Source organism: Anser brachyrhynchus (genome assembly GCF_964034855.1).
Source record: "Anser brachyrhynchus genome assembly, chromosome: 1".
Taxonomy (NCBI): Eukaryota; Metazoa; Chordata; class Aves; order Anseriformes; family Anatidae; genus Anser; species Anser brachyrhynchus.
Window position 1 is genome coordinate 18,046,030 of NC_137694.1, and position 26,700 is coordinate 18,072,729.

Genomic DNA, 26,700 nt, shown 5'->3' on the forward strand with positions numbered 1-26,700 from the left:
TATTCCACACATTCTCAGCTTTGCTAACAGGATGTCATGGGAGACAGTATCAAAAGCCTTGCTAAAGTCAAGGTAGATGACTTCCACTGCTCTTCTCCCATCTACCCAGCTGGTGATGCCATCATAGAAGGCAACGAGGCTGGTCGAGCACGACTTCCCCTTGGTGAATCCATGCTGAATACTCCTCATAACATTCTTCTGTACCAATTGCTTGGAGATGGCATCCAGAACAAGCTGTTCCAACACCTTTCCAGGGACAGAGGTGAGACTGACTGGCTTGTAGTTTCCCGGATCCTCCTTCTTGCCCTTCTTGAATACCGGAGTGAGATTAGCTATCCTCCAGAAACAAAAATATTCATTAAGTATTGTCTGTAACATTGTGGTGGTTTACTCTGGGCAGATGAACTCCACCACAACCATCCTTTCACTCCCCCTCCTCAAAAGGAAAAGGGGAGAAGCCATATAGTGGTCTTCCAGTACATAAAGAGGGGTACAGGAAGGCTGGGGAGGGACTCTTTGTCAGGGAGTGGCGTGATAGGACAAGGGGTAATGGCTTTAAACTAAAAGAGGGTAGATTTAGACTAGATATAAAGAAGAAATTCCTTACTACTATGGTGAGGCACTGGCATAGGTTGCCCTAAGAAGTTGCAGATGCCCCATCCCAGAAAGTGTTGAAGGCCAGGTTGGATGGGGCTTTGGGCAACGTGGTCTAGTGGGCAGTATCCCTGCCCATGGCTGGGGGGGTGGAATTAGATATCTTTTAGGTCCCTTCCAACCCAAACCATTCTATGATTCTATGAAAATACAATGAAAAGGGCTTAAGGGTTGGGACAGGGAGATCAGCCTCCAATTATTGTTACAGGCAAATCAGTGCAGGAAGTTTAATATAACTTATAGCTTATAGTTTATATACAAAAACTATAGTTTATAGTTTTACTAGTAAACCAGAACAGTGAGAAACTAAAAGCAAACTAAAAACACCGTCTCCCCATCCACCAGAACCCCTGCTCCTGTGGGGGCTCTCCAGGGGCCGCAGCCTCCTCCAGGCCACATCCACCTGCTCCACCGGGGGCTCCTCCACAGGCTGCAGCGTGGAGATCTGCTCCATGTGGGACCCATGGGCTGCAGGGGGACAGCCTGCTCCACCAGGGGCCTCTCCACAGGCCACAAGGGAACTCCTGCTCTGGCACCTGTAGCACCTCCTGCCCTCCTTCTGCAGTGACCTTGGGGTTTGCAGGGCTGGTTCTCACTCCTCACTCTCCCAGCTGCTGTGGTGAAGGAGTTTTTCCATTTCTTAATTCTGCTGTCACTGAGGCACAACCAACATCACTTACTGGCTTGGCTCTGGCCAGCAGCAGGTCCCTTTTGAAGCCAGCTGAAACTGGCCCTTATCTAACATAGGGCAGCTGCTGAGCTTTTCTCCAAGGGGCCACCCTTGCAGCCCCCCTGCTACCAAGCCCTTGTCATGTAAACCCATGACAAACACACGGGAAAAAAAAAACAAAGAAAACAAAACCAAACAGTGCTATGATGAACTTCATTTTGCACTAAAAGCTTAGGGTTACTGGTACAAAACTGGAATTTGTAAAGACTTACATAAAACTACCGCTACATGTAAGGAGAATCAAGGGTCCACATACTCTGTAACTGCTGAACACTACTTCAATTTTTATTCCAAGAAATAAAGGTGAGCAGATCACAGAACTGAAAGTTCATGGTTGACAAGAAGCAACAGGCACAAACTGAAGCACAGGAAGTTCTGGCTGAATATGAGGGGGCACTTCTTTACTGTGAGGGTGACAGAGCACTGGGACGGGCTGCCCAGAGAGGTTGTGGAGTCTCCTTCTCTGGAGATGTTCAAAATCTGCCTGGATACCATCCTGCGCAATGTGCTCTAGGTGATCCTGCTTGGTAGGGGGGTTGGACTAGATGATCTTCAGAGGTCCCTTCCAACCCCATCCATTCTGTGATTCTGTGATTCTTTGATTCTGTAATTAGAAACAAGTGGTAGTGACTTGTCTACATGTTCTGCATGCAAAGAAAGCGAAATCCCAAGTGGTAATCTATGCATATTTTATGCTTTAGAGGTGCTGTTTCTCAAAGTAAGAAACAATTCTAAGATAGATACACTGAAAGAAAAGATAAACACTACAAAATGATCAATATTTGAGATTTTACTAGATTCCCAAAAAGCTCCAGTTGTTCTTAAAAACTGCTTTGCCTTGAAGGCAAGGAGAAAGCAACAATAAAAAAAATCAATAAAGAGAAAACTGATAATACTTAGCATAAATTATAAGCTAAAAATTTCAGAAAGCTTGTAAAGAAAAGAAAAAAAAAAAGAGAGAGAGAAAAAAAATGTATGGCCAGCACATCTGGAGAGAGTAACTAGAATTTTTAATAAATTATTAACAATAGCTAATTACCAGATAGAAATGGCACTAATTGTAATAATATAATTCAAGAAATATATCTGTTCTGTAGCTAAGAAAAAAGAGATTATACTTACATATGCATACATATATATTATGATTTTGAATTAGTTTGCTTTAGGGTAGTAATTAAGGACTTGCTGAAAAGCAACTGTCGAAGTGCGACATCTTTTACATCTTTTAATCAGCAAATCTAGATAAATTTGACATGAGAGTCAGCAATGCTTGAATCTGAGTCAGTCAGCAACGTACCCTTGCCACTAAGAAGGTTGACGGTTTTCTTGGCCGCATTAGGCAAAGTACTGGCAGAAGATAAGAAAGGTGATTCTTCCAATCTACTCAGCATTGGTGAGGCTGCATCTGGAGTATTGTGCCCAGTTCTAGTCCCCCCAGTACAAGAGAGACCTAAACATACTGTAAGGATTCCAACACAGGATAATGATGATTAAGGGACTATGAGGAGATGCTGAGAGAGTTGTGACTTTTTCACCTAGAGAAAAGGATGCTCAGGGCAGATCTCATCAATACATATAAATACCTGAAAGGGCAGTGCACTGAAGATGGAAAATCTCCTCTCAGTTGTGCCCAGTAAAAAGATAAGAAGCAATTGGCACAAACTGGAACAGAAGAGGTTCCATCTAAACATCAGGAAGCACTTTACTGTGCAGTAGACCAAGCACTGGAACAGGCTGGCCAGAGAGGCTGTGGAATCATCCTCCTTGGAGAACTTCCAAAACAATCTGGACATAGTCTTGGGCAACCTGCTCTAGGTGTCCTTGCCTGAGCAAGAGAGTTGGACCAGACAACCTCCAAAGATATGTTCCAACTTCAAACATTCTTCAGTTCTTTGATTCTGTAAGAGTTTTTAAATAATTGGCTGATATCTGAACAATTGATGCTGAATTTTCAGATATAAACAACTTCAGATAATGCTGTACAGATTTCATTAATAAGTGAAAGAAACACAATTTGAAACATATCATTTATCTCCAGTTTATAAAGTGAAAAATCTGTGTATTTAAAAATAAATAAATAATATTGCAAACAGTGATCTCCACATTTTGCTTACTCTAATGGGAACAATAGCTTAAAGTCAAGATGGAACTCTAAGATAATTATAAGCAACAACTTCCACCAAAATCATTGTTTAGTGAATGAGCAAGAAGCAAATATTCTTTTGTATTTTTTAAATATATTCTTCAATAATATGTGTGTAAAATGCATAAATAGTTTTGCAATCTTTCTGTTCAAAAATAAATATAATACTGGGCAATCAGTGCCTTCAGAGTATACATGTACATAAAAAGCTGTTATTCAACTGTGAATAGGTATATTTGCCTGTCCCATATAATTTGGGGCAGGGGGGAGGGCAGTTTCTTGGCAGCTGGAAAGTTTCATGGCCTACATATATATTATTTTATTGAATTTGCTCTGAGAGTAACTTGCAGTTTCTGCTTGATTGCTTACCCTGAAATTAATTATCATTTTTGAAGATACTGGTCTTGCATTACAAAAAATCTGACCTTTACTGATTTTGACAGATTGCCTACCATGTTTGGGACTCTGCTATTTACAAAAGGACTCTGCGTTTACAAAAATTGATGTTCATCTTTTATGTTTGGGTTGCCCTGCTGCTAATTTGTACTCTCATTTTAGATGTCCAGTATTTTACTGGCAGAAATAAAATAACAAAAAGTTCTTCTGTGTATTCGTTACTTCTAAGGTACTTTCAACATGGGAATTACCATATCACTGTAATTAATTTTTACAGTAAGAAAGATCTTCTTTCATATAACGAATTTTGATGTCATAAAATACCAGACTGTAATGCACAGCTGTGCAACTGTAGTGATATCCCTAGTAAGCACCAGTAGCTAATTTTACCTTCTGAAAGGCACTTCTACCTAGATATTATTTCAACTCCAGCTTTCTACTTTTTAAAATCTTGGGTTTCTTTCTTTTTTGTCAGTTTTCCTGAACTGGTTTTAAGTTTATTCTAGCAGAATATTTAATACATCAGTTACCCAATTCCTAGACACTACCCCGGTGATACTGACCTTTCATACTTCAGATTTTGTAGGCTGTGGAACTTAATACTATCTATTGCTCTTGAATAAGAACAGTGCACCACAGACAGTGTATGCACCTGCAGCAGACATTTATCTCAGGCTGTTCATAGTTAGACTGTTTTGTACCAGGAAAAAAAAATTAAAAAAAAAAAAGATGGATGAAAACATGTCCGACAGTAAAAAAAAAAAATCACTTAATCACTTATCTTTCAGAGCATAAGTCTGTTTGTCATTAACACTGTCGATTTATTCATAATCATTAAGAAATTATCCCAGAGGTTTTCATCATTATAGTTAAAAAAGACATTTTTCTAATCCATGAACCCTAAGTTTCACATCTTGGGTTTTGTTATTTCTGTGTTTATTTGTATGCAGCCCAGTAAATCTTAAGTCTTCTGCACTGAAAATTATATCAACCTTTTGAATATCTGCATCTCACTAGATTTTTATTTGAGCTATTACACAACAATTATATGTAAGATTCATTACTTCTTAGTCTAACAGTCCCATTCTATACTTATGGCTCACCCTGCTTGGTCATGGATATCATTTTACTTGTCTATTGTGAAACATTCTGTTTTGCTTGGACTCTACCATTAAATAAAACATATAATTCTGTATCTTTTACCTGTCCTTATTATAACATTTTCTTGTCTCTGTCTTATCTAAAAATTGTGTATGTCATTGATACATATTAAATAGCATATAGTTTGTAAATGATCAATGTAAGAAATAACTTTCCTGGAAGTGATTCCAGTAAGGCTTGTATTTAGACTCCATTCATTTAGGCATTTGTTAGTCCATTTAAAGTGTAATGTTGTTTTTCTATTGTTCTTTTTAAGCAACAATTTAATCTAAAACAAGTGCAGAAGAACTGTGAAAGTGTCAGTGCCATTGTACAAGTCACTTGGTGGAACCTCATCTGCTAAGTGGACAGTTCTGTCCACCGTTCTTTAGTAAAAGGGAGTTCAGATTGGAACAGATTCGGGGGAAACCACTACCATGACCAAAACTATGACCAACCATGCAAAAAGAAATATGAGAGCTCAGATTACTTAGGTTACCTCAATAAAGACAGAAGAGACTTTTCTTGTCAACTATGGTTTCACTCTATAAATATGCCAGCTGATAAACAAAAGATGAAGAGCTAATACACAAATAATCATATGCATACTAGAATATATATATATGTATAAAGTATCTGTTAGAAGAGAAAGCAGAAATTAATTTTTAATATAAGATGAGTTGTGGAATAGTTCATCAAATGGGGTATTAAAAAATAAAAAAATCCCCTAGCTATACTTAAGATACAAATTTATCAATATTCAAAAAAATATGAGTGACAATTAGAGCAAAGAACTTTAGTCTGTAATGTAGCAGACCATATTTGATACTGTGCTCCTAAGCAGTTTATAAATGTATTGATACTTTCATCTTTAGGAAACTAACTTGCCAGAAAGCTCTTTCTGTTCTTAGGTACGATTTCTCTAAACTACTCCTATTAGTTACATGTCAGACCCAATTGCATAACTGCTCCAGTAGCATTCAAAAACCTAGTTTAGTGTATAGGTCATTTTCTACTGAAATGGCAAAAACTATGTAATATATATATATATTCTTATATTCTCATAGTTTTCATCCCTGTTTCAGAATGAAATATTGTGCTTTCATTCTGTTACAGGTAGGTGCACAGTAAATAAGTCCCAGCCATGCCTATCCATAATGAATTGTTTATGTTAGGTATTGGTGCGTGCTTATGAAAACTGACTTTATAGGATAAGAGATATTTTTATCCTACAGAAATCGCTTATGTAATGTAGTAGGAGTTTATAACCACGTTCTTTTATTGTTTTCCACATTTATATATGAGAAATAATCTCCTTAGTTAAGTTGTAAAGGATGGTTTAGTAGGAAAAATCTATTATTTTTTTTTCTAACATTTGATAGAGTGTTAGAATAATTTCTACAGAGTTTTGGATTTAATGACATTTTAACCTATGAGTAAAAAAAGAATATGTCTTTTACAAAAAAGGATGGTGAGGTTTCTACACAGCTTATGATGCTGATGGTGATGAGTGGTGTGTAGTGTCAGTTCAAGATGAGAGGCCGTAACGTGAAAAGAAATTCCCTAAACATTAATCCCTTGGTACACTGACTTTCTGGATGGAGAGACAGCTTAGAGATAAAGATGTGCTATTAATATATTACTGAGTTGCAAAAAGGATTGGGAAAAAAAAAAAAAAAGCAGATCTTGATTACATCTTTTTGCCAGTTGCTAGATTGCTATCCATCATTATTGAGAAGTTGTGGCAGTCCAGTAAAGTTTACAGTGACTGGAAAAAGGGAAACATGACTCGCATTTTTAAAAAGAGAAAAAAGGAAGACACAGGTAACTACAGGCCAGTCAGTCTCACCTCTGTGCCCTGCAAGATTATGCAGCAGATCTTTCTGGAAACTATGTTAGAGCACAGGGAAAATTAGGAGGTGATTGGTGAAGCCAGTGTGGCTTCACTGAGGGCAAATAGTGCCTGACAAATCTGATGGCCTTCTGTGACGGGGCTACAGCACTGGTGGGTAAGGGAAGAGCAACTAATGTCATCTACCTAGACTTATTCAAAGCACTTAACACTGTCCCACACAACATCCTTTTCCCTAAATTGGAGACATAGATGTGACAGATGGACCTTTCAGTGGATAACAAACTGGTTGGATGGTCACATTCAAAGAACTGCAGTCAATTGTTTGATGTCCAAGTGGAGACCAGTAACGAGTAGTGTTCCTTGAAGGTCAGTATTAGGACTAGTATTATTTAACATCTTTGTCAGTTACATGGACAGTGGGATTGAGGTGCAGCATCAACAATATTGCAGACAACAAGCTGTGTGATGCAGTCCACATGCTGGAGGGAAGGGATGCTATCCAGAGAAACCTAAATAGGCTTGAGAGCTGGGTCTTTGTGAACCTCTTGAAGTTCAACAAGGCCAAGTGCAAGACCCTGCACCTGGGCTGGGGCAATCACAAGCATGAACACAGGTTGGGCAAGGGGTTCATTGAAAGAAGCCCAGCAGAGAAGGTCTTGGTAGATGAAAAGCTTGACATGAGCTGGCAATGTGCGCTTGCAGCCCAGAAAGCCAATGGTATCCTGGGCTGCCTAGAAAGAAGTGGGGCCAGCAGGTGGAGGAAGGAGATACTCTATTTCCACTCTGATCTCATGAGACCCCACCTGGAATATCTGTGTCCAGCATAAGAAATACATGGTTAGAGTGAGTCCAGAGGAGGGCCACAAAGGTAATCAAAGGGCTGGAATGCCTCTCCTATGAAGACAGACTTAAAGAATTGGGATTGTTCAGCCTGGAGAAGGGATAGCTCTGAGGAATCCTAATAGAGGCCTTCCAGTACCTAAAGTACAAGAAAGATAGCGAGAGACTCTTTATCAGGGTGTGCAGCAATGGGACAAGGGGTAATAGTTTTAAACTAAAAAAGCATAGATTTAGATTAGGTATTTGGAAGAAATTCTTTACTGTGAGGGTGGTGAGGCATTGGAACATGTTCTACAGAGAAGCTGTGGGCGCCCCATCCCTGGAAGTGTTTAAGGTCAGGTTGGATGTCACTATAGGCAACATGGTCCAGTGGGAGTTGTCCTTTCCCATGACAGGGGTCTTGGAACTAGATGATCTTTAAGGTCCTTTCCATCTCAAAGCATTCTATAATTCTATGATTCTATGACTTAAGGAAAAATCCTGAGCTCTTTACTTTAGCAAAAAATCTTAAACGTCAGTCAGAGGTTTGCTGTGGGATCCAGTGCAAGTGGGATCGTAGTTGACTTGCATCCTGAAAGGTATATGATAAAGTCAAAGTGAAGCTGAATTTTACTGGCAGTTGTATCGTACACATAGTTAGGAACTATATTTATTGTTCTATTTATTTATTTATATCTAAGAGAGAAATTATATTAATGTTTCATTACAATTCATGTCAGTTGTTTTTAAATAAAAAAAATAAATCATATTGTATTCTGTTCTGAGAATAACATCAGTAGACACTGGAACATTTAATTGTTGTTATCTACTATTAGCAGAAGTCCCTGGTGCTTGACACTTGTAAGAAGTCTAGGTATTCTCTATATTACTGTTGCGGATTTTCAAATTTACCACAATTCCTCTCACTGCTTTGGAGATCTCACAGAGACATAAAGAATTCCAGCTTTCACACAATTAAAAAAGCAAAAACAAACTGAAAGCAAAATTTATCATTTTCATGTAATAGTCATTAGCCTGGTGGACTTCAAAATTTGTACAGGAATAAAGGTATGGCAGCCTTTAATTACAGAGACGATGAGCTCCACCCTTTGAAATTCTGCTGACTTATTAATATGTCTGGCCTTCATAGTTCTTTTGTGACTAGTTAAAGGTAGTAATTTATATTAGATCAAGTAAGAAATTTCAGAAAATCATTTCAGACAGAAATGGAAATGAGATATTGGGCGCTGATGTAATAGAACAAAGATTCTGACAAAAAGACTACAGAAAAAATATGCCGTATTAGGTTCCATTTTAGCCAAGTCTCATTATAGCTCTCTCATTCTAAAAGCTAAGCAAAACATATATTCATTGTTCATTTAACTAAAGTATATCTATTTTGCGATAGTGGCGTATTTTGGTCATGATAAGTCCCCTTCCCAAAGTCCCTTTCTCAATAACGTTAAGACGCTGGAGCACAGAACATAGTCTCAGTCTTCTCAGAGCAAGAAAGTGGTCTTTCTGGTGACAGAAATGCTTAACCATAATTTGGTTTCTAAAGCACTGTTTCTTGAATTCTTATCTACCTGGCAGGACTTGAACAAGAGAAGTGGAGGGCATATGACTGCCCATGCAGGCAGACAGCCACTCTGTCTTTAGAAGTGGATTTGCATTTATTTCAACAGAGAAAAGTCTGAAATGAAATGGTTTCTCTTTGAATGTGTTTACAAAAAGGTTATTTTACAAGCTGAAAGTCCCATCATTTTACTATATTTTATCAGAAAACATTGAATTCTTCTCCAGTCCTTGAAAAACAAAGTAGAAACTAATATGTGGGTTGTACATGCCAAGTAGATGGAGATGCTTTGCAGCAGCCTGAAGGACATATCTGGGAGCATATTAGAACTTGCTTATACCTCCAGTGTTTCCATTCTGACTGAATCTGGTGTGCTAGCTTTAGGCACTAACTCTTCAGAATTCATGTATCTTGAACGTAGCTTGGAACTCCTCGTTACTTACAACATTTCAAACAGATTTTTAGATTCCAGTCAGTGGTCATCATATAAATCTTAGCATCATCTAGCATAACTATTAAATATTTTACTGACCTTTCTGAAGTTATCAATTTCTGGTGAAAACACACATTCTTTAAAGATGATGTCTGAAGACCTCTTTGTGGCTAACCTTTTCACTTGTTTGGTTTTGGAAAGTTTCAGACGGTTTTCCCCAAAGGGAACCTCAACAAGAGTGAATCAAAGCCACATATTGACATTACTTATCCCATTTAGGCAGCAGGAAAATAAAATAAAACAAAATAATAAAATCAGAAGATCTGTTCAAAGTAAGGAGGGTCTGTCAAGGCCTTGACCTAGATTGATTATCTCCCAGTTCCACTGTTATTCTACTACACTGCTGCATAGCATACAGGGAATCATTTGGTTATTCCTGACTCAGAACAGCTCCTGAAGAAGCTGTTTTGAATAGAGTATGGAGGAGTGCTTTGTTTGTGCTAATAATACAGCAACTACATTAACAATTCAATTTGGAGAAATAGTGCAAATTTTTAGAAAGTCCCCTGGCTGTCCACCCTTACAATACAGCATTTTAGTTCAATACAAGTTTTAGTGTGCTCTAGCTAAATTTCTGTAAGTAGAAACTAATCCAGAAGTTTCTCTCTGTGTAGACACCAAATGCTCTTTAGCACCTAAAGAGAACATAGGGATTAAACATTCATTGGTCCTTTGATTAGATTTTAGACATATGCATTGTGGGCTCAATCAGTATAAGGCACCAGTACAAATTCAGGCTGATCTGAAGTAAATTCTCAAACTTCGTATTGGTATAGCTGCAGTGGCTTCAATATCAACTGCTTCAAACTTCAGACTCTTCATTGCTGTAGAAACAAACTTAACAACCATTTAGATTCTTGGATCCAAAGTCCTATAGAAGTATCATCATGGACCAGAGTCTTCAGTTAAATATATGTTGGTTATGGGAACTGGGAACAGTACACTATGAATAAAGGAGGTGCTTTATGCCCTTCAGCAATCAGTTCTACTCTTTACACTTTGCTCTTCATACGCAGCCAGACAGATTAGGACTCTCACGTCCACCTTTTTTTCACCTTTACTAGCCATGACAGGAAAATACTCAGCGCATACGTAGCCCTAGATATCTCTGTGTGGATTGGTTTCTTGGGTTCACACTGGCATTTACTGCTTTATTTACCATCACACAAACACTTACGGAAGATAACAAAGATGTGAGCATAATAGTGAATATGCATGAATACAGCTATAAAAAACAGTATTTAAAAGTTTTGCTTAACAATATAATCACACATTTATACTGTACTCTTGTATAACCTAATTGTAATAATTCCATCTATTACAGTTAGAAGACATAAAAATAAATTTAAACTAAGAGTGGATAATTATCCACCTTCCAGAGATTTTCTAAATGAAAGTTTATTTCAAAGAAAAAATGTATTAAGACTACCTACCTTCTTTGAATCAATGCAAAAGGTAGTATCCAATTATGTTGATTATGATCACAGCTAGTACCATTCAGAAACCTTTCAACCTTTTTGTGAAAGGTTAAAGTTATTAAAAAGAAAGAAAACTGCATGGATGTGCTAATTTTCTTAGACTAAGAGAGCACTGTCTTAGTGTAATAGGAAAAGTAAAAGGAATATTATTTTGTTTTGACTAACTTATCTACCTGCTTTGCAGAGCAAAAAACATTCTCCGATTTTGTATTTTATTTTTTTTAGTTCTTCCAGTATAACATTTTGGGTCTGTCACCCCTAAACACATTACAGATGGGTTTTTTTTTTGGTTGGTTGCTTGCTTGCTTTTGGGGTGAGAGGGGGGTTGACAGGAAAGTTTTTAACAGAATCAGTAGTAACAATGTCATATGAATTAACATAAATTTTTGAACAATTTAAGAGTCATTAACTCAGTTTGCTAATCCAGTGGGAAATTTCCTGGGTCAAATGGTGAGAAAAGGATAACGTGAATTTTAATGTGGGAAGTATTCTCTCTACATTGTGATTGTTTGCTGTCACATGCAAAAAATCATGAATATATCAATCTACTAATTGCTAATCAGACCCCACGCTGTTTTTATAAATTCACCTACTAAGGTTGTTCTGTCAATATTTAATTAATGTGTCTTAATATAATGACTGTTCTTGTTAACATCTGTTCATAGCAAATATGGAATTCAGGCATTTTTTAACACAGCATTATTTTTCCTCACAGGGAAGTGGTGTTTAGACACGTTTTCCTTTCCATGGCAAATATTATCTAAGGTATCCAATAGCTTCAGTACCATCCACTCTGAATTTGGAAGCACTTATATAACAGCCTTAAAGCCGCAGTGTTTTGGGTGCTGGAAGTATGCTTTCGAATTGTTAGCTTAGTTTATCATAAAACGTTTCCTACAAGTTATGTAACAAAACTGTATAAAAAAAAAAAAAACAAGTTATGCTATGGCAAGTTGAATGTCCATTTTTCAAATAAAATGAGAATGCAAGTGATTTTCAATTTGGACATGTTGTGATCCCTCAGTTTACATGTTCCTAATCCAACTGCCAAAGAAAAGTAAATTTTCTATTGAGTAGAAAACATTAATTGACATTGCTAGAATTCAGGTTAACAAAATGCTACTTTTAATTAAGTTTTACAGAGCTTTCTTCATTGCTTCTCTTTTAAAGTGTAATTATACAACATCTCAGACCTTCATGACCTTCAAGAACTTCATATATATATTTGCATATTGACCACATTAATTTTCCACTATACGTAAGATCCTTGGGATTTTGTTCATTATAATGGAAATTGCCTGGCAAACCATCAGTAAAGAGCATCAGATGTACTTCATTTAAAGCATATAAATGCAATTAATAGTACTTTATTCACTCAAAAGATAAGTGACTAATGGAAATCTTAAGAAATGATCATGGTATGGTTTCATTAAAAGTTTAACAGCTGGAGAACTTGCTAAATCTAGTACGTTTAGCACTTTAGTACTCTGCTTAACAGAAATTGGAGTGTTTCAAAAACAGCAAATATATGTATTCATGTGTACAGAACGTGTTGTTGTTAAAGTAGATCACCAGATGTTAATGAAGAAGTGATAGGATACATCAATTATCACTTACATATTATTTTCAAACTAAAGAGAATTTATGGGCCCTCTCAGTGGGACTTGAACCTCTCTTTCCAATCTCAGTTTCTATATAAATCCTTTTATTTTTTAAATTGTTGGTGAGAAAAGGGCTAGACATGATGGTCTGTGGAAAATATAGATGAGTGCAAAAAATATATTTGTCATTGTTTGATACAATTTGTTCTGTTTTACTTAAAAGAAAATACAACAGAAAAAAAATAATGACTTGATCCTTGTCTGATATCCTGCTACAGTATCACGTGGCTGGTTCAAAGTAGGCTCTGAGGTTAGACTATTTTCTACGACAAAATGCTTGTTCACTGGTATGGCCATGCACTCTCCTGATCACAAAGGATCTCAAATGATAATGAGAAGCAAATTCTGAAAGTGAAAGTGAATACCCTTTTTGATATTTTTGTACAAATAAATTAAAAAAAAAATAGTTAAAAAATTTCTTCAAGATTCTAAAATTTACGCATCCAGGAAACCAATAAGCCCTAAAATTGTCTAAGGGTGGCAGTGAAGAAAGGGACAAATGGAAAAACAATCCTACTGTCAAAGCTGTCATGTCACTCCACAGCCTGTAAGATTTATCAGGTTTACGCAATTAATACTTTTTATGATATACAGTTTATAAACTGCTGTGGCAATCTTGAAAATGTGAATGGCAAGAAGGCCATTTAGGTTCAGAGGTAAGTACTAACTAAATACATAATAGCATCATGTGTCAGAGAAGCCTTCTGGGAGACAAAATGCCCTACCTTTTACATTTTGACTGAATGAATTAGGTTAAAAACAAAAGCAGGTAAGTAAGAGATTGCGTGAAGCTATCACAAATACAGAGGAAAAGATGATTTGGCCTTGGAAAGCCCTCACTAGGAAGCTAGACTTACTGTGACAGAAGGGAGCAATTCCCCTCAAAGCTATTTAATTCATTGGACCAAGTAAAGAGAAACTGTAGTGCTTTATTATTCCTTGAGGCAAGAGTAATTCTGATTTTGTAATAAAAAAGTTAACCCTATACTAGAATAGACTTCTTTTCTTCTGTAAATTTACCTGGTGCTATGAGTAGCAACTCAGGTTTCTTTGGTTTCTAAGGTTCCTCAGGTTTCTACGATAAAGCGTTTCCATTTAGAAAATAATAATAATAATAATAATAATAATAATAATAATAAAATCAAAAGCTGTTGCATTTTAACCTGACATGTTTGCAATCATGCACCTACTTGGGTGTCTCAGGAGGTAGGATTTGTTTTGTGCCTTTTTGTAATTGGAGATCTTGGCTTTATCAACTGTTAACATAAAGACAGCTCTTTTAATAAACATTATCCAGTGGAGGAGGGAAAGGTGGTTCAGACAGGATTCAGATATCTAGAGAATGTATTCTTACTACAGATAGCTCAGGTACAATACATCAGACCCCAGATCTACATGGTGAGATACAGATAGTTGTGCAGCTGTTCAGTTTTTCTGTCTGGCAAGTACTTGTCTTAAAGCTCCATAAATGATATTGAAATAAATTTTTGTTCTTACTGCTATCTTTCCTCATTTTAAATCATGTATGAAAAAAAAATCACGCAAAAGTGATATTTGTTCTTTCACAATAATAGAAAAAAAAACCATAATTTATTTAATTGGCTTTATTACAACATTTTGAAATTAATTTCACTTTTACACTGTATCAGATCTCCAAGTGATATGAAAGGGTATCTCTTTTTTTTTCCATCACCAGACAGACAATCTAATAGTGCTTAATTAAATGTTCTGAGGATGTCACGGGCTATAAATCTTCAAATAGCCTTAATGGTCATACAGTCTTTTCCCATGTATAATAGGCTTTATCAGTTGTTTTCTGATTGAATAATGTATTGAAATGTTGTAATGACTCAAAAACATATTTTTTTTTAATTAAAATTTGTCAGCAAGAGAGAAAACTTCTCATGTGTTATTCCAGTAGTTAGTTGCCATCACTATTCAAAATAATCTTACTTTTGTTTTACCTTTAGTCTAGTGCTTTGAAGAGCATTCTGTTGCCAATTATCTGTTTTCCACAAATAGGTAAGTGAGCTCATAATCTTTAAACTCTATTTTTTCAGGAGGCCAAGGATAATTCAAAGTATTATAGTTGCTCAGCATCTTAGTCTGTGTGCTGGGGATCTTATTTGAAACTGTCTGACTCTCATGATCTTTCTAAGAGTCCCAGAAGGTTGCTTAGGACTCCACCCCAGGAGCTAGTATACAGAAATGAATGAAAGTAATGCTACATTGTAAGTATTAAAACTCTTTACTGAACCAATATTCACTGAAGATGTGTTAGCTAGTAATTAATTTTTAACCCATGATCATTGCAATATTTTAAACTAAATTTATGATCTCTTCAACTTAATAAGACATAATTATTTTTCCAAAACCACTGTTTATAAAATCTACTCTATGCTTCTTTAGCTCTTAATAAAAATAATCCCATGTACGCTAATCAATTCTTTTCACAAAACTGTTGTCTGGATGATCTACTCATGGTTTTTAACTGTTGGAAATAACCTCAGTTCTAGAACATTTTCAGCTGTTCAATATAAAAAATTAGAAATACTTGCTCCTCCTATGTGTTTTTCTTTAATGTTATTTGACATTTCTATAGTTTTCTTTCTATGATATGTGCTACCTAAAAATAGTATCAAAACTGATTTGCATTTCAGTCTGTGGTATAATTCTAACATATTAGAAAAGAGTCTGACCTATCATAAGGTTTAACTGCCTCAGCAAATCAGTGTTTTTTTTATGCATAAGGATTCTAAAACAGGGCCAGTCTACACTATCCAGAATTCTAGAGGTAGAAATTCAGTGAAATTATGGGAACAATTTATGTAAGAAAAATATAATTACTTATATTGGATTTCAGCCAATGCATGCAAGTTAATAGTTTTATGAAATACATCCTGGGAGCTTTAGCAATTTGAAAGGGTTTAGTAAATGTGTTTTTTTTTATATTTCAGAAAAAAAAAATGATATCTTTCTCTTAGTGTCATCAAGCTCACTGGAGAGACTGCAATTGGAGAGAAATTACACTAATGGCCAACTTCATTTCCTGTGACATCTATTAATTTTCTGAAGCTTTCCTACTCAGGAGTTAAAATTACTCCATGCTTGCTTAGCTCCTCATGAGATTCCAAGAGACTACATTTCCAATTGCATGTGTTTTTTTTGTTGGTTTGTTTGGTTTTAATTTGCTATATATTTAAACAAAATCATACAGAGTAAGCCACAATTAAGATATTTTATTTACGTAAAGAGAACCCTAGTATTTTATTTTCACTACATAGAAAACTGAAATTCATATCTGTTCTTGACATTAATCAGATGTGGATTTTTTATTTTTTATTTTTTTCATTTTCACTGTTAAGATGTGCAGTGGAAGAGAAGAAATCTTGACCTTATAATTTACATTGAACATGCTTTACTCTAGGGTACCTGGCTGCCTTTGGCTGGAATATTCATTTGCCTCTACATTGCAGGCTCTACGATGTCTCTAAAGCACCAAAAATACATCCAGTGCATGTTCTTGAAAACATTTATTGTAACAGCATTTTTTTGTACATCCCTCAGAACACTATGTATGAACCACTTTATAATGAACTTTTCTTGTCTTTCCTTAAAAAGTATAATGTCTTGTCTTCATCAAAAAACTTCTCCTCAGGTAGGGGAAAGATGAAAATCTCAACAGGTTACATCTTTAAGCCAAAGACTAGTGGTAGGGAAAAATCAGCACCCTGTCCTGGTTTCGGCTGTAGTACAGTTAATTTTCTTCATAGTGGCTGGTATGGTGCCATGATTTAGGAGAAAAATAATGTTGATAACACTCTGATGTTATAATTGTTTCAGAGCATTGCTCACACAAAGCCAAGGACTTTTCAGTCTCTCCTGTTGCTCTGCCAACAAGGAGTCTGGGGGTGCAGCAGGAGCTGGGAGGGGACAGAACCAGAACAGCTGACCCAAACAGGATATCCACAAAAGGATATTGAGCAATCCAAAACACGATCTTTTCCTGCAATACTCCAGCCATTCTTCCCTTTTCTTTCATCTATCATCCATAGACATCTGAATCATATTTTCTTTGAGAGCCTAGGCCACCAGGGATGGAATCAACAGTATAGCAACCAACTTCTGTCTATACAAATGACAGTTTGCTACTCTTCCAGAAGAGAAATCTCGAAGTCCAGTCTTCCTTCCCCTCAACTTGAAAAAGATGAAAAAGATTCTGCTTATTCTATTTGGTTCCCTACTATGCCTTTTAGTCTTGACATCCCTTATTTCCTCCAGAGAAGTCAACAGTAAGAATATTGACAATTCTCAAAGTGTTTTCATTCACCTTTTCTGATAAAGTTTAGGGGAGTCTTTTTTTTTTTTTTTTTTTTTTTGTGTGAAGCCTTTCACAAGGAAAATCTTGTAGATATGTCATCAGCCACAGGCAACCCCTAAAGTCATTGTAATTATGAATCCTTAAGGACTGTATATAAGTGAAAAGGACAACTTGTACCTATCTGCTCTTCCTGACATCCACTACATTTGACTTTGTATGAGGTGAAATGAATGCATAACCTCAATTCTTTCCTCTTTTACATACTGCTATGAGGGAAAAAGCTGTTGGTCACTTTAAAGTGAGTCTTCTGAGACAGTTGTAGTCAATAATGCAAATTGAGGTTTCAACATACTTTTCTTCTGTGACCTGTTCGTCTTTTTTTATCACCAAGAATTATCAAGACTGATTTTTCAAAATGTGTTTTCCTGTGTTTTTTGACAATAATGAAAGCCCATAAGTCAAAGGAGAGAGAGAAAAAATGCACAGGGGGCATGATTCTTAGGCAACCTAGTATGTTAATGATAGATTTAAACAGTCTTTAAAAATTGAGATCTTTGAGTTGATATGTGACCTTGCAAAAGAACAACTTATTACGGTTCTCAGTTCTTGCAATGGTAGCTTAAAAAAAAAAAAAAGTCATTAAAAAAAAGTCATCAATAATTGTTCTGCTTTTTGTTTTTCTGTTTTTGTTAACACAAAAGATTTAGCAAAGAGGGCAAGTAACATGGTTTTACAGTCAGAGAAACTGGAAAATATGCAAACTTCTATAAGGAACGCATATTCAGTTGTGAACCAATTAACCTAATAAAAGGTCGTTGAATAAGACAATAAAGCCATTATATTCATCTAGGGGACTAACCAGCTTCTGTGACATTATTTCTGTATTGCATTTGTTACTCTTACCCTGCATGAAGGATGAAGTACTGCTGTCTTCATTTAAATGGGACACACTTCATTGCAGTATTTGCTTAATTCAGACATCTCCCAGATAAATGATTTAGCTGAAAGACAAAGTATTCTACTTAATTCTGGATATCACTGCAACCAAACCCACATTTCTTCTCCCATGGAAATTGAAGCAAAATTCCCAATGTTTTCGGTTACTGCAGAAATGTTGATACAATTGATAAAGAATGACTGAAACAAGTATGAGGAACGGGGTATGTTTTTCTGCTTTAAATATAAAAATATTTTTTCTGTCTTTAAGAATCATATCAAAAAATGAAATTGTTTCCCTAAAAGTTAGATGTTGAAACTAATAGATAATGGGACCTTGGAAGAGAACACAGAATGCTGTTATGCACCCAGTTAGCTACCTGTGCTACACTTGAAAAATGTACAGTTTGGGATGGGGTCTGAAACATAACATCAACACTTAACGTACTTAATGTCATTGCACTGTTGGTCACTTACCAGAAAACGTGGGAGTGTGGCCATGGGGGTCGACAAGCCCCATGGTTAGTGATAACATCGGACTCTTAACGATGAGGCCATCAGGAATGTAAAGAGTTTAGAGGGAACAAAGAAGGGTGATTGAGGAGACGCCTTGCCGTCTCGGGTTGCTTGTTCTCCAGCCGTTAAGGGATGGAAGTTGCTGGGTGTTTGCGGTTGCCGGGCAAAGTTGTTGACCAATGAATGGTTAGTGGGAAAGTACTGCTGTGGGGCGAATGGTATAAAAAGGGAGCCTGTCCTCGATAAGGGAGATATATAATGAAGTTCTGTCATCAATAAAGAGCAGCAGTTACTGATCCTAAAAGAACCCTGGTGTCCGTGTGGTCCTTACGCCACAAGAAAAAATTAAGGTCAGAAGCACTACCCACTTCTTAGGCATAACTATTATCCTACCACCTTGAGTCACACATCTCTGTCCCTCCAATGCTGATTTCAGTATCTGTGCAAGAAATGTGTTGTTTCAAAGAAGTGAACAATAACCACTCTTCTCTCAAAGTACGCAAAAAGAGTAGTTTTGTGGAAGCTTTGTCACAGTTAATCAAAGAGTTAATCAAATGAGTTTCTGAAAAGCAAAGTGGTTATACAGCTGAAAAGAATGCTAGATTCAAAAATATTGTCCTGGTTTCAGCTGGAATAGAAATAATTTTCTTCATAGTGGCTGGTATGGTGCCATGATTTAGGAGAAAAATAATGTTGATAACACACTGGTGTTTTAATTGTTGCAGAGCAGTGCTTACATGAAGTCAAGGACTTTTCAGCTTCTTGTGCTGCCCTGCCTGCAAGGAGGCTGGGGGTGCAGCAGGAGCTGGGAGGGGACAGAGCCAGGACAGCTGACCCAAACTGGCCACATTCCATACTGTATGACATCATGCTCAACTACAGAAATGGGGGAGTTAGCTGGGGGGCTGCCATAGCTCAGAGGCTGATGATGAGCAATTGCATTGTGCATCACTTGCTTTGTTTATTCTTGTTTTTGTTATTTTTTTCTTTTTCTTTTTTCTTTCTTTTTGAATTCTCCTTATCTGAACTCACAAGTTTACCTTCTTTGATTCTCTTCCCCAACCCACTTTGTGGGGAGTGAGCAAATGTCTGTGTGGTGCTTTCCTGCCTGCTGGGTTAAACCACAATAAATACATACTATTAATATTTTTAATATAATTTCCATTAAAGGCTTATTAAAGAAGCATGAAGACTCTGTAACAGGAGAATGCAGGAAGCTGTGCCGTCACCATGCTCTTGGTTGCGCTTTTGCTAGCTCACTAAATTTGATGACTTTTTTCCTACTGAGTGATACTACTTTGAAAAAAAGGAAAGGAAAGTGTCTTCAGATAAGTGGATAATATAAGCTAGTGGTTAATTTTTCAATATCATGGAATTTCTCCTCCTCAAACTGAGATGAACTTATATCTGTGGTTAATGGTTTGACCCTAATCATTTAAGTACATAAACTATAAATTTTTCAGTAGATGTATTTAATAATAATATACTTTCATTTTTTGTCTTTGAGGATTGTGTGGAAGTAGAAAGTACCATGGAAGGGCAGCTGCAAACTGAAACCCTTGGAGAACTTAGATCTTTTTTTTTTTTTTTTCCAAATCATAGATTTTCTTTATATTTACAGCTTGTTTCGACTTATTATTTACAGCTACAGTTTTAACTTATTTCAGTCAAATAAGGAACAATTACAATATTTTCATTTACTATAATATAATTAATCCAAATACCTGCTAGAGCAATTGAAAGAACATTCTGTCTCAGGACAGACATTTATTTGGTATGATAAGTTCTCAACAGGTATGATCCTAAAATATTCAAATATTACAGTCAGGCACCCATACAGAGATCAAATCCCAGTTTTCAGCACTTTATTGTGCACTAATGAAACAATAATCTTATTGCTTTTCTCCCTGTCTCAACTGTCGTACTTTCTGGGTAGCTGAACATTTATTTGTTGTGATTAGGTTATTTTCGTATTGGGAGACAAAGTGCTTGACAGCAACAGCGTATTCTATTCTAGTCTAAATTTATTTCAGATATGTGTGCTTTTGAGGAGAGATATTGGATAGCAATGCCAAATCAGAGCTCATAATTGATACAGACAGAACTCATTAAAGCAAATCTGAAACAGCCTTATCCCAGGCTGTTTTGTAGGTACAATTCATCTCTGACTCACAGCACTTTTGTACGTTAGAGCAATACTGATTAAACTTATATCCCTGTTGAAGGGAACTGTATAAAACTGGTTTATTTAATAGAGTCAATCCCTATAGTTTTCCTGCATAGCACTTCTTGATCAATTAATATCTAGTAAGATTTTGTTGACTTACTGAAGCTAGGAAATCTGGCTCTATGTTGCTATGCTTTTATTGAGAGACAGGTACCAAAGTAGAAAGTAGTTGAAATTCATCATATATCCTTTTGATTTCTGCACCCGTTTTTTTCCCCATGTAAACCATAGTGCAGGAAGGATGTTCATAGAATAGGTTGGAAAAGACCCATAAGATCGCCAAGTCCAATCATCACCTAACACTGGTCCCAACATGATGCTAAGTTGTCACAAGCATGTCATGCACATGGACTATAATATATACTACTTCTGAGAAGCACTTAAGGGTCTTTCATGGCTTAGACACAGCGTGCCAGCCTCAGAGTACATGATTTATATTGAAACATGGCCCAGCAGAGGAGGCTCCAAACTCCCACTTCAACACACCTTCTTCTAAGCAGTAGTCACATCAAAACATGGATATCAGGAGATACAGTTCTCAAATATCATCCTGATACTGTGTCACATTGGAATAATATATACATTTGTCATACCCGATTCTTGGCTTCTCTTTGTTTACTAGACTTCCTTCTTTACCACAAGTGTTTTAAGTTTCCTAAAAAAGTAAAATTGCAAAACAGCAGTATGTTAATACTTCGACCCAGTTAAGGACTTAAATACCTAATCACAGAATCACAGAATGGCTGAGTTTGGAAGGGACCTCTGAAGATCATGTAGTCCAAACCCCCTGCCAAGAAGGATCACCTAGAGCACATTGCACAGGATAGCATCCAGCTGGGTTTTGAACATCTCCAGAGAAGGAGACTCCACAACCTCTCTGGGCAACCTGTTCCAGTGCTTGGTCACCCTCACAGTAAAGAAGTGTCCCCTCGTATTCAACTGGAACATCCTGTGCTTCAGTTTGTACCCGTTGCCTCTCATCCTCTTGCTGGGCACAACTGAAAAGAGACCAGCTCCATCCTCTCGACACCCTCCCCCCAGATATTTATACACATTGATGAGGTTTTCCCTCAGTCTTCTCTTTTCCAGGCTAAACAGGCCCAGCTCTCTCAGCCTGTCCTCGTACAGCAGGTGCTCCGGTACTCTAATCATCTTAGCAGCCCTTCTCTGGACTTGCTGCAGTAGCTCCATGTCCCTCTTGTACTAGGGAGCCCAGAACTGGACACAGCACTCCAGGTGTAGCCTCACCAGGGCTGAGTAGAGGTGGAAGATCACCTCCCTTGACCTGCTGGCAACAGTCTTCTGAATGCACCCCAGGATACTGTTGGTCTTCTTGGCCACAAGGGCACATTGCTGACTCATGGTCAGCCTGCTGTCCACCAGGACTCTCATGTCTCTCTGCAGAGCTGCTCTCCAGCAGGTCAGCCCCCAGCCTGTACTGGTGCTTGGGGTTATTCCTCCCTGGGTGCAGGACCCTGCACTTACCCTTGCTGAACTTCATGAGGTTCCTCTCTTCCAACCCTCGAGCCTGTCGAGGTTCCCGTGAATGAGGCACAGCCCTCTGAGGTATCAGCCACTCATCCAAGCTTTGTGTCATCAGCAAACTTGCTGAGGGTGCACTCTGTTCCGTCGTCGAGGTTATTGATGAATAAGATGAACAACACTGGACCCAGTACTGACCTTTGGGGGACACCGCTAGCCGCAGGCCTCTAACTAGATTCCACACCACTAAGCACAACCCTCTGAGCTCTGCCATCCAGCCAACTGCCAATTCACCTCACCGTCCACACATCTAGGCCACACTTCCTGAGCTTGTCTATGAGAATGTTATGGGAGACAGTGTCAAAAGTCTTGCTGAAGATAGACCACATCCGCCACTCTCCCCTCGTCTAACCAGCTAGGCATTTCATCATAGAAAGCTATCACATTGGTTAAGCATGATTTCCCCATGGTGAATCCATGCTGACTACTCCTGATCACCTTCTTATCCTCCACATGCTTGGAGATGACCTCCAGGATGAGCTGTTCCATCACCTTTCCAGGGTTGGAGCTGAGGCTGACTGGCCTGTAGTTGCCTGGGTCCTCCTTCTTGCCCTTTTGAAGACTGGAGTGACACTGGCTTTCTTCCAGTCCTCAGGCACCTCTCCTGTGGTACACCTTTCAAACCTTTCAACCTTTCAGAGATGATGGAGAGTGGTCTAGCAATAACATCAGCCAACTCCCTCAGCACCTGTGGGTGCATTCCATTGGGGCCCATGGATTTGAGGATGTCAAGTTTGCTTAAATGATCTCTGACCTGATCCTCTTTGACCAAGGGAAAGTATTCGTTTCTCCGGACTTCCTCTCTTGTCTTCAGGGTCTGAGATTCCTGAAGGCTGATCTCAGCAGTAAAGACTGAAGCAAAAAAGGCATTCAGCAACTCTGCCTTCTCCGTATCCTTTGCCAGCAGGGTACCCACCCCATTCAGCAGTGGGCCGATGTTGTCCCCAGTCTTCCTTTTGCTACTGATGTATTTGAAGAAGTCCTTATTGTTGTCCTTGACATTCCTTGCCAGATCTAATTCAAAGTGGGCCTTGGCCTTCCATGTCGCATCTCTACATGCTCTGACAGTGTCCCTGTATTCCTCCCAAGTGGCCTGTCCCTTTTTCTACTTGCTGTAAACTTCCTTCTTCTGTTAGGGGCTCCCTGCTCAGCCATGCAGGTCTCCTGCCCCCTTTGCTTGCCTTCTTACTCATAGGGATGCACTGAACTGAGACACCCAACTCTAAAATTATTTCCCAGTTGTATTTGGATCACTTGCTAGCAACCCATATGGCTAGTAGATTTCCTTTTAAAATAAATAAATAAATAAATAAATAAATAAATAACATTGCCCAGTTTACTAAAATCCTACTTTTGAGCATATCCAGTTCTGCCCTGACTAAACAGCTTGGAAAATCCCTCAGCTTAGTCAGAATTTAGAAACTAAGTATGTCAAAGTGTCAGGGCATTGCACAGTCCAGCTGCTCTGTCAGGACAGGTAGCCAAGGCGGACAAAGCCACCAGCGGGCCAGGCCAGGCCAGGCCCAGGCTCAAGCCCAGGCATGGCTGCAATGCAACTGGAGCTGAAGACTGGTAAACCTACAGTCAATCTCAAGCAGGGGCTGATTGTCCCAGGCTGAACCAAGATGAGGCTCCTGAGCCTGTTTGTGGGTGTGGGCTGTCCCTGGGTGATGCTGTTCAGAACCACTAAAGCCCATCATTGCCCTTGGGAACCTGACGCAAGTTCCCCTTGAGACAATGAAGGAAGATTGCTGACAGAATTTGCCTCGCTGCATGAACTGGATCTATCCTTCAAGTTCAGCATTTCGTAGAACAGCTCCCCACTTTCACTTCTGCTTTTGGAAGCATCTTATTCTCACGTTGATTTCAACAAACAGGCTAGACAGCAGGAGACTGACCCCAAAAAATAAGGTATTGTATCATGTACATATCTCAATTTCCATGTAGTTTACATAATTGTCATCAAAGCATGAAAAAGTCATGAAAATGGAAGCAGTCTTTTGGAGCAGTGTTTTCAGAATGTTTGTTTGTTTTAATATCCACTCCTATTTTATTTATTTATTTATTTATTTTGCAGTGCATTTACTCTTTTACAATGGTTCCACATTATTTTTTTTCCAGAACATTTTTAATACGTGTCCTTCTCAAGACCTGCTGCAATCACCCATACATCATAATCTTCTAGTACTGCCATGGAGGTCACTTCATGTGTTGTATTACACAGTCCTTACTTTTGCTTGCTTATGTGACACTGTGACACTAGCAGAAAGTGATAACAGGATTCTCTCACCTTATTTCATGAACAAATGAAATGAGGAAGAAATGAGGTGCCTTCTTCTGATGTGTTTTTTTTCGTTGTTGTTGTTGTTACTGTTTGTTTTGTTCAGTTCAAAGAAAATTGTGGCAGGGAAAGGATATGTTTTAGATGTGTTTTCTTTCTCTGAATATATTTCTTTCTTTTTCTGATCTACCTTCCCATGACTTTTTTTCTATATCTATTTCTTTTATAAACTTGATGTATTTTTTTCTTGCAAAGGGTTTTTTCTTGCATAATTGGAATTAATATAAAATAATTAAAAGAATAAATGAAGTGATGATTTTAGGTAATTTCATCACTTTTTAGACAGTGTCCATTCCAATATTTAAATAAATTACTAAAATCAGCTGGGTCATCTGCATTAACTGTAAATAATAGCTTTCCCTTAAGTCATATATCTTTCTTCAAAGCACATTTCTCAATTTGTTTATGGTGATATGTAGCTTTTGAAGCCAGTGGAGCAAGCCATTAAAGCACAGAACCTGTGGTGTGACACATTTTGTGGAACAAACTACTGCCTTAAGAGTCAAGAAGTATTTTCCCAACTATGATGGCATTGCTGGGTGATTCTGGGCTATATTGGGTTTATGTCCCAAGGTTTCAGTAGCAGGGTGGTTGTAGGGGTGGCCTCTCTGAGAAGAGACCAGGGTCTGTCTCCACACTAGACAGCCAGTTCCAGGTGGCTCCAAAACAAACCAGTTGTTGGCCAAAGCTATGTCCATCAGTGAACCTGGTGGAGCCTCTATGATAACATATTCAGAAAGGGTGATAGAAGGCTGCACAGCAGCTCTGAGAGAGACGAATGAAAAAATGTGAAAGAAACAACCATGCAGACACCGTGCAGACACCAAGGTCAGTGAAGAAGGAGGGGGAGAAGATGCTCCAGGTGCTGGAGCAGAGATTCCCCCGCAGCCCAAGAAGAGGATCATGGTTATGCAAATTTTGTAATCCAAATATGAGCTACTCCTGATAGCCAGTAGACAGCCAGTAGATAACCATTTAGTTATCACATATTGATGTGTGGGGTAGTTATTTGTCTTTATCAAAACACTATGTGCAGTAAAGTAGTAGGTTTTTGTAAGAAGATTGCCAAGTTCTTTAAAATTTTTTAATTCTCATGCCTTGAACAGAGAATGTCCAAGTCCCTCATCCTAGTCTTACATTTTACTCCTTTCTCATTCACATCGTAATGAAAGATTACTATCCACTGTCTGAAAGGATCTTGAATCAATTTTCCCAACCTACAGTGCCTAAGCTGCCCTATCTAATAAACTTCAAGCATGTCCCTCTTCTTACCAAGCTATTTGCCAATTTGTCAGTTTTCCAGTTTACCGACTGGTTTATTTGTCAGGTTTTGTTTCTTAATTTGTTCATTTGTCAATTTGTTAATTGCTTGCCACTTTCACAACATTTACCCAGATGCATATGTCTTCATTTTAGTGATTGCAGTGGAAAAAAATGTAGACGCTCTCTTCAACCCAATACCTCAGGGTTCTGTTTTGAAGGGCAGAATGCTGACCTGCAATATTTTTAAAAACCCACACTTTATGAATTTGTAAATATTTTAGCCAATAAAATGTAATATTTACTGTGCATAAAATTACTCCAAATACCTCACACAAGGACTTATCAAATCTATGTATTCTATATATTTGCATTCCATAATATAATATACTTCAGCCAAGGCATCATATGCTTCCCTCAAAAATGAACTGAACCCATGAATTGACATAACTTTTGCTCTAGGACAAAACACCAAGTTGCTATGAAATCAAAGTTTTTTATGATATAACCACTTTGGCCTTTAGAGGCAGCAACAACAGGGTAAATATTCAAAGCACAAGGAGAAAGCATAACAGGGAAGCAGAATTGTTCCCTGATAACATACCAGTCTAA

The 26,700-nt window shown here is 37.8% G+C and overlaps 1 long non-coding RNA gene across 1 annotated transcript; it reads right to left on the reverse strand.

The window, feature by feature from the left end:
* Window positions 1–455: 455 nt before the first annotated feature.
* Window positions 456–21,527, reverse strand: LOC308197532. The gene is made up of 3 exons (XR_013953057.1): window positions 18,680–21,527; window positions 18,170–18,267; window positions 456–1,988 (listed from the first exon to the last, which is right to left on the reverse strand). It is a non-coding gene; the product is annotated as an uncharacterized lncRNA (long non-coding RNA).
* Between the last annotated feature and the right edge of the window lie 5,173 nt (window positions 21,528–26,700).